Source organism: Oryctolagus cuniculus, chromosome 5 (assembly GCF_964237555.1).
Source record: "Oryctolagus cuniculus chromosome 5, mOryCun1.1, whole genome shotgun sequence".
Classification (NCBI taxonomy): Eukaryota; Metazoa; Chordata; class Mammalia; order Lagomorpha; family Leporidae; genus Oryctolagus; species Oryctolagus cuniculus.
In genome coordinates this window covers 36988457-36996412 of record NC_091436.1, presented here as the reverse complement: position 1 = coordinate 36996412, position 7956 = coordinate 36988457, and the positions used below count along the sequence as shown (strand labels likewise).

Below are 7956 nucleotides of genomic sequence, written 5' to 3'. Positions count from 1 at the left end.
ATTCTCATTCCTTTTAGCAGAAAATAACTTGAATACAGAGTGATCAAGTTACATCCTCAAGATCACACAGCCTGAAAGAGGACAAGCCAGCAACTGAATGCAAGCAGTTTTTCTGCAGGTACCATCTTTAAACACGATTCTTTGGGGTGGGGGGGAAGACACTCCTTTATTAAAAGGGCTCACAAACTATAATCATGGACAGCAGGTTTGATTTCTGTAATAGGACAAGATTCTACTTAAATTGTGGGACTCAGCTGTACACAGAGGTGGCATCAAACAACAGGGTGGAGTCACACACAGTCACATAGGCAATCACAAACCAAACTATGAATTTGATACAAATCTGTTTTCCTTACACAGCACTCAGTGTCCACATTCCTGATTTTTCTTGCCACACTACCCCCAGCTGCTCTCCCACCTTCCCCCTTGTACAACGGAAGAGAATTTGATACCAGCCTTAATAGTGGGGTGAATGGGTTCCACATTAAGTTGCGGCTAATGAATTTCAGTCACATGCATTATCTCAACTAGGCATCTTTCATTCAAGTCTTTGGTTTAATTTCTAATGGAACAAATTGAGTCCATTAAAATGTTAGTGTTCAGTGTCCAGGTGGTAAGATAATTTGAAGCTGGGAGACACTTGAAATAATTCCATTTATTCATATATGAAGCTGAAAGAGTAGACATAACTTAAAAGAATAACACTGCATAACTTCTTCGTTTATTTAGATCTAATGTCATCTGATGTAGCTAAAGTTGACAGTGCTCTGTCAGTTGCTACAGCACTTTCTACGAATTTCTGGAAGCAGAGAGTGTATATCCCAATAATATCATTTTTTCCCAACACCAGAGATGTCTGGTATATGTCAGTTCCCTCCAGACCCTGCTTACCATCCCTGCCAATCCACAGGCTTCAAGGTCAAACAGCTCAAACCTTCTGTGCATTCTGATGTAACATTTGGGTGACCAGCACTGCATAGTGCTTTACAGAACCATTTTTCCTGTGACATTTTGGATTGCCTATGAGTTTTGTATTTCTTTGAAAAGAAGCTGGAGGAGATGCAGCCATCTAACTTATTAAAGAGGTGCTGCAGCAGACTTATCCCTCTGTCACACTCTGTTTATATGTTTGTCTTTCCTACTGGAATCATTGAAGTCATGAACTTTCTTTTCTTTTTTGTATCCTCAATGCCTAGTAAAGTCCTTGACACAGAGAGAGTTCTCAATAAATATGGAATTTATAAATGAATTAATGAATATGTAAGTACATTTGTGTTGAGTCTGTCTATAACTTTATAAGAGTATATGTGGAATAAATCACTGGCAGATTTTATGAATAAAATGGAAGACTTAAGTTGTAAGTAAATAATAATTTTAGAAAAATTTCTACAACATTCCTCAATTTGAGTAACATTTCGAAGAGCCCTGCAAAAACTTTAAAAAGGCTTTTGTTATTCATGACTTAAGTTGTATGACAGAAAGCACAGTAACCCTTCATTGCATATCTCATACGGTTATAGTTCTTTTTTTTATTTATTTATTTGAGAGATAGAGTTAGACAGTGAGAGAGAGAGACAGAGAGAAAGGTCTTCCTTCTGTTGGTTCACTCCCCAAATGGCTGCTACAGCGATCCAAAGCCAGGAGCCAAGTGCTTCTTCCTGATCTCCCATGCAGGTGCAGGGCCCAAGCACTTGGGCCATCCTCCACTGCTTTCCCTGGCCCACAGCAGAGAGCTGGACTGGAAGAGGAGCAACCGAGACTAGAACCCGGCCCCACCTCTGCCATGGCATTTTCCCATCCATCCCCTTCTGCAGGTAACAGGAATCTCTGGAAATGCCAGAGGAATTCATCTCTGCTTAAATGCTCATTAATTTTTTTTTATTTATTTGACATGTAGAGTTAGCCAGTGAGAGAGAGAGAGAGAGAAAGGTCTTCCTTCCGTTGGTTCACTCCCAAAATGGGCGCCACAGCCCGCGCTGTTCTGATTCGAAGCCAGGAGCCAGGTGCTTCCTCCTGGTCTCCCATGCGGGTGCAGGGCCCAAGCACTTGGGCCATCCTCCACTGCCCTCCCTGGCCACAGCAGAGAGCTGGACTGGAAGAAGAGCAACCAGGACTAGAACCCGGTGCCCATATGGGATGCCAGCGCCGCAGGCGGATGATTAACCAAATGAGCCACGGAGCCGGCCTCAGGTTTATAGTTCTTTTTGGATTATATATAACTACTTTCTAGTATTGCATTCTAATACCCTTTACTTGCTAACATTCACTCTTTCTCCATGAGCACCAGTGTCCTCAGTAATCTCCTTTTTTAAAAAAAAATTATTCACTTGAAAGTCAGAGTTACACAGAGAGAGAAGTAGAGGCAGAGAGAGAGAGGTCTTCCATCCACTGGCTCACTCCCTAATTGGCTGCAATGACCGGAGCTGCGCCGATCTGAAGCTAGGAGCCAGGAGCTTCTTCCAGGTGTCGCACGTAGGTACAGGGGCCCAAGGACTTGGGCCGTCTTCTACTGTTTTCCCAGGCCATAGCAGAGAGCTGGATTGGAAGAGGAGCAACAGGGACTCGAACCAGCATCCTTATGGGATGCCGGCACTGCAGGTGGCAGCTTTACCCCCTATGCCACAGCGCCGGCCCCTTCAGTAATCTCTTTTTATCTAACACGTTGTGTTCTGTAAAGCCTTTACTCATTATAGTCCTCCCCTCTCTTCAGGCCCTCCTGTATTGTTCCTCAATCCAACTCAGTCAACTCCAGCCTATCTTAAGGGTCCAGCTCATGTCATTCTTCCTTCATGAGTTGGTCCCAGACAACTCTTCCAGAGAATATATTTATTATTTTTCCAAGTTCCTAGTACATGTATTGTTAATACCCTAGTTACAGCCTTGTTTCATTTATATTTGGTCTGTGATTATTGATTATCTCCCCAGATGTAAAATCTTTGAGGGCAGCGCTTGCAGCAAAATCTCTGAATACCCAATGATACCAAAGAAAACACCAAGCATAGAAAGAGGAGCTCAGCAGTATTGCTTGTTTGTTAGCAGAGTAGAGGGGTTTTTAAAATTTACTATCTATCTGGGGCCGGCGCTGTGGCTCACTTGGTTGATCTTCCACCTGTGGCGCCAGCATCCCATATGGGCGCTGGTTCTAGTCCCGGCTGCTCCTCTTCCAGTACAGCTCTCTGCTGTGACCCGGGGAAGGCAGTGGAGGATGGCCCAAGTGCTTGAGCCCTGTACTCGCATGGGAGGCCGGGAGGAAGCACCTGGCTCCTGGGTTTGGATCAGTGCAGTGCCGGCTGTAGAGGCCATTTGGGGAGTGAACCAATGGAAGGAAGACCTTTCTCTCTGTCTCCCTCTCACACTGTTTATAACTCTACCTGTCTAATAAATTAAAATAAATTATTATCTATCTATCTATCTTCTATTTAATGTTTCAGTGACCTCTTTATTGACACTTTTCACAGCCATTTCTTCTTTGGTGAGTTCCAATACTTAAAATAGTTTCAGAATTCATTTTTGAGCCTCCATATCTTAATACTGTGTCTTAATCAAATGAGAGCACAGCTAGTCTGGAAGGAACTTTTGTCTTCCTCTTTGGAAACTTACTCACACTCTGCTTACCAGACATCAGGACTTCTGTTGGAAGCATTTTTTGTTCGGTTTGTCTTTGCAGCTTGCAAAGACTGCAGTCTGATGTTTAGTGATCTTCACAATTTTAACATCTTGGGGTAACTTTAATGAGGAAACTCTATGACCCCAATGAAATAGATAACTAAAGAGTATACTGAAGATATTCTTCCTGGAGGGAATATTTTCCCCAAGAGTTGAGTTAGAACTAAAAAGTGAAATGAGTTACAGGACTGAGGGATAGTGTGTAAGTCTGACATAGCACTTTTGCTGACATTGGTTGTAAAAAAATTATATTGTAAGGACAAAGAAAATAGTAGCGGAAATCCTTGTTTTTGATTGAAACTAAGTTCTAAAGCTCATTTCCAAGGACAAAGTAAGTGGAGGCTTTGGGAGGTTGCTCTATTTTAATTCAATTTTAAATTTTTATCTACTTTGTACTTAGGACCCTATTTACAGTTACATTGACTTGAAATGTCTATATTTGCAGAGGAAAAGGCATTTTAAATGGATTTTTTAAATTTTCATTTGGTGATATGATTACAAACAGTGATGTCCATTTGTCTGGTAGATGAATCATTTTGATACTAATTATTCAGATCCCTATGTATTTTTAGCCACCAACTCTTCTTACATGCCTTTTTGTTCTCAATTATTATAAATTACATTATAGGTATTTTGTTTCTTGAAATCTAAAGGTGTTGTCCAGATTTTAATTACTCTTTACTTACTTTGACGAGGGAAAAGGACTAAAGATAACTTTTTCTATCTTTCCTAAGGAAGTGGAAATTGTAAAGGTGATCTGCACCTCAAATATGGTTCTTGGCCACTTCAATTCCTTCCAAATGTGTTCTTTATTTTCCAACTATTTTACTCTTTGAATTGCCTTCGTGATTTTTTTAAAATTTTTTTTTAATTTTTTTTTTATTTTTTGACAGGCAGAGTGGACAGTGAGAGAGACAGACAGAGAGAAAGGTCTTCCTTTGCCGTTGGTTCACCCTCCAATGGCCGCCGCGGCCGGCGCGCTGCGGCCGGCGCACCGCGCTGATCCGATGGCAGGAGCCAGGAGCCAGGTGCTTTTCCTGGTCTCCCATGGGGTGCAAGGCCCAAGCACCTGGGCCATCCTCCACTGCACTCCCTGGCCACAGCAGAGAGCTGGCCTAGAAGAGGGGCAACCGGGACAGAATCCAGCGCCCCAACCGGGACTAGAACCCGGTGTGCCGGCGCCGCTAGGCAGAGGATTAGCCTAGTGAGCCGCGGCGCCGGCCTGCCTTCGTAATTTTTAAAAGCAAGTGGTTTCAATCAGTTTTGTTTTGGTTTTACATTCTGCTCTTCAGAGTTAGGCTTTATAGGTACACAATTTAATATCATAGCTATCATGATTAATTATACTTCATGTAATTATCAAAATTTCCATTTTATTTAGGTATTTTGGTGGCACATGACACAGCGTTGATGAGTGAATCATTGGCCAGGAATCAGTGGCCTCATAGGCACAAGATGGTAAGGACCATGGGGAAAACCATAAATACAAGAAGCTGAAACAATTTTACTCAAAAAACTTTTTTTGAAGAACACATTTTTATTAGAAAAAGTAGACAGCTCTGTGTATATGCTTTTTCCAAAACCAGAGCAAAGTTAATACACACGTCAGTAGTCACTTTGTGTATCTGCTCAACTTTGGTAAGGACAGAATTGAAAGGAGAGGGAAATAATAGCTATGTAGAATATTCAATTAAAAACCAATTTTACTTAGATCTTCTATGGACTTTGTGTGGCAATTTCAAATACCTAAAATAGACCTTTGTGTAGGCAAGGCATTAGGGTATGATAGACACAGTTGAAGAGTGAACTAGTGAAAAAGCTTGGTGAATTGCTATTTGGGATGGTTCATGACTCTAACATTACTTTTGCACTTAGGATTCTCAATTTTGGAAAAGTTTATGTTTCCTAGACCAATAGTCAACTAAAAAAATCTCAGGACAATTGTTCCAATCATTTTCTATTTTAGATTTCAAGAAAGATGTCATGGGGCCAGTGCTGTTGCTCAGCAGGTTAGAGCCATGGTCTACAGAGGCAGCAATCCATATGGGCTCCAGTTGGAGTCCTGGCTGCTCTACTTCCAGTCCAGCTCCCTGCTAATGTGCCTGCGAAAGCAGTGGAGGATGGCCCAAGTGCTTGGGCCCCTGCACAGTGTTTGAATCTTTGAAGATCAATGAAGAAAGAAATGTATTGTTCAGCACATTTTTACTCCTGATGTAACTTCCTCTCTCCTATTTTCTCTTCCCTTTTTTTTCTCTGTGAAACCTCACATCATTCCTAAGGATGAGAAACTCACAGACTAAAAATGTAAGGTTTTCTGTGCATCGGGAGGAGAATGTTGTCATTTAAAATAAAATAGCTCTTACCAAGCAGAACAAGCTCCCTGAGTATTTCGTTCCTGGGACTGTTTGCATTCTTTCCCAGTGAGCTGGAGCGATAGCCTTAGAACCTATTTATAACAGGCAATGGGAGATATTCGGTGATTCAGTGCCAGGTTCAGAATAAAAGCCTCAAATGATTGGGTGGGATTTCTACGTGCCTCTTCCCAGCAAGCCTCCTTTCTCCTTTTGGGGCAGACGTGGCTATACGTCAGCCTGTGAGAACCGAACTCAAGAAGAGTGTGGTGTGGAAATGGAAACAGTTGGGTTGAAACCATACATGGTGAAGTCAAAAAGATACTCTTTCTTGAGCTGTTACTGAAATATGCTGGGGTTATTTCAGTGCCTGAAGAATAAATAGAACTTGAAGCACTCCAGAGGATAGTGTGAAAATATGTGAGAGGACTCTGTGAATTTTCCCAGGCAATACCTCGCAGCCAATTATATTTTCACCTTCCTCTGACTTTAAGAAAACATTATTTCTATGCAATATGGACTGGACCCTTTGTGAGTGTGAGTGGAGGCAGACTGTCCCACTTGTTCCTACCTAACACTGTGCTCCCCGGGATTGAAGGAAAAGAGAGAATCAAAAACAGCAACAACAAAATCACAAACACAAGAAACTTCCAAATTATTAGGTAACTCATTATGAAACACACAGAATCATGGAATAAGAGGCCTGGGTAGGACACTGAAAGTCCTTAGTCCAAGCTCTTCTTTAATAGGGAGAAAACAAGACACAGAAACTAAAAATACCTTACCTGATAACCTAGTCATTTATAACAGAACTGAAATAATTTCCCAAGACTGTTTTTTTTTTTTTTACCCCCAGGCAAAGAGTGCTTTGCGTTGAGAAACACAAACCAGCAATAAAAATTACTAATGGAAAGTATGTGTATTTGTTGTTGGGGCAATGTAAGCAGCCCACTGTAGTCCCTAAACTTATGGATTCTGGGGCCCCTGTAGCTACACAGCAGTCACAATGTCTTGCTTTTTGGTGTTGTTATATTTTCTTTAACCCAATATATTAAAAATTATTATGTGAACATGTTATCAACTTAAAATAGTCTCTTATTACTTACCAGATAATTGACATATTGTTATAGTAATCAATCTGTTATGGTGATCCTTTGTGTTTACCGCACATCTCAACGAAGACTAGCCACGATCCAGGAGTTCAACAGACACCTATAAGTAATAGTGCCATATTGACAAGTGTAGCTCTAGAGTTTCTTAGATAGTTTAACTTATCCAAGAGGTTCTTAGTCATGGCCTAAGGAACCTAGACCTCTTTTCTAAGGTTGTTTTCAACAAGGGCATGCACAGTTCTAATTGAGCAAAGGCAGGTAAGGATAGGGTGAGAAGAAAAAGGGTAAAGGGAAACGGAACCCAGTGCATCCAAATCACCAGTAATGTCCAATGAAACTACCAAGTACCTTGGTGAGGACCTGTTGTCACACATGTCACTGAGCCAGCATCATTACAAAAAGGAAGCCCAGGTTGCAATGGATAAGATGAGGCGCAAGTTATCACCCTACTATGGTGACTGTATACTTCCCCGAAGCGGTGTAGTTCATGTTCTGTGCTGTTTGCCTATAATTATCCTCAAGAACGAACACTCTCATAGATGATTAGAGCTAGGAGGGATTTAGAGGCCCTTTGCTGCCACCACCTCCTTTTATAATTGAGGGCAGTATTTCTGGATCCATAGTCTATATGTACTTACTACCTCTAAAATCCGTGGCACTCTTACAGAATCATTTAAATATCTGGAAGTGTTTATTTAAAGGTCTGTGTAATTCGTATCACAAGGCAAAATGTGGTATAATTGATTGGGTGATGGTTGTACAACTCACCAAATATACTAAAAGTCATGGAACTGTGCACTTTAAATTGGTGAATTTTATGCTATATG

The 7956-nt window shown here is 41.3% G+C and overlaps 1 long non-coding RNA gene across 1 annotated transcript; it reads left to right on the top strand.

The window, feature by feature from the left end:
* The first annotated feature begins 1147 nt into the window (after positions 1–1147).
* LOC108177473 (uncharacterized) lies at positions 1148–7334 on the top strand. Its single transcript, XR_001794298.3, has 3 exons — positions 1148–1814; positions 5048–5124; positions 5633–7334. It is a non-coding gene; the product is annotated as an uncharacterized lncRNA (long non-coding RNA).
* Positions 7335–7956: the final 622 nt, after the last annotated feature.